The sequence below is a fragment of the Octopus bimaculoides genome, chromosome 14 (assembly GCF_001194135.2).
Source record: "Octopus bimaculoides isolate UCB-OBI-ISO-001 chromosome 14, ASM119413v2, whole genome shotgun sequence".
Classification (NCBI taxonomy): Eukaryota; Metazoa; Mollusca; class Cephalopoda; order Octopoda; family Octopodidae; genus Octopus; species Octopus bimaculoides.
Genome location: NC_068994.1, coordinates 55,199,853 through 55,201,310, shown reverse-complemented (window position 1 = coordinate 55,201,310; position 1,458 = coordinate 55,199,853).

Below are 1,458 nucleotides of genomic sequence, written 5' to 3'. Positions count from 1 at the left end.
GAGAGTGTTTTTGTATGTGTGATAATGTAGGAGCAGTAAAATATAGTAAGTTATATTTCACACGGTGCAAGCAATCTGCGATGTAGGACTCAATGTGTTAGGAATAGTGGAAAGATAACAAAAACAAAAAGACAACAAAAGTACAAGGGACGTTTACGTTAATATTATTAGGTTGGTGCTCAACGAAGAATGAAACGATCAACAATTGTGACGTTTCGGACATTGTTCTTCTTCGGGTGCAAAAAGGCCAGGAGAAACAGGGAAAAGAGGAAAGAGAAATGAGATATAAATAGTGGACCTAGAAAGAAAGGCACGTGGGTTAGGCACATATGGTTGTAATGTATGTGCCTGGTGTACCCTTATGAGACGGGTAGTCATGATGGGTATACTGGGCTTCGTATATTTTACCCCAGTGTCACTTTGATGGCATGCGCTGCTCTCTCACTCAATAATAATAATAATAATAATAATAATAATAATAATAATAATAACAATAATGATGATAATAATAATAGCGACAACAACAATAATGATGATGTTAATTTGTATTTTTATTTTCTTTTTTTTTTTTTTTTTTTTACTGTAGCGGAGTTTTCACCGAATGCCATAGAAAAAGAGTACGCCGGTTGCATCGACCTGACAACGACAAAGATGGTCGATCTGCCCTTAAGTGAGACAACAGACACCAATAAAACTAATAATGTGTCAGCTATCCAGGAGCCCTTACCCTATTACAATTACCCCTATTACCACCATTACCCCTATTATCACCATTTTGGATGCTACGGTATCTACAGCTATGTACCCGGAATTAACTATTGGTGCGCAACCAATTGTCTATACGGTTATTGCCCTTATTCGCACTGCGCCTGCAACATACCCTGCAATGTCAAGACAGATTATATGATAGTGCCAGGTATGTTAGAATGGTGTTACCTGAACTGTCACATGGGACACTGCCCTCCAACGCATTGCCGATGCTTAGATGAAAACCAGAGTACCCCTTCCGACAACTCGGATCCATCAAATCCACCACCACCAACTGAAGAACCAACAACACCAGCACCACCGACAACATCACCACCACCACCGACAACACCACCACCAACAACAACACCCGAGCCACAGACAACAGCCGACCAGGCGGGAACAAGTGCCGCTCCGTTAGATTGTAGTGTGAAACCCGACTTTGTAGCAATACCTGGTATGGTAGATTGGTGTGTTTTGAATTGTGGCTTGGGATTCTGTCCGGAGACACACTGTGCATGTAAGCAGGACACAGTAGACACAACACTTACGCCACCAACCACACCAGCAACGCCAACAACGCCCACAACACCAACCACAACACCAACAACCACACCCACCACAACACCAACAACCACACCAACCACAACACCAACAACCACACCAACCACAACACCAACAACCACACCAACCACAACACCAACAACCACA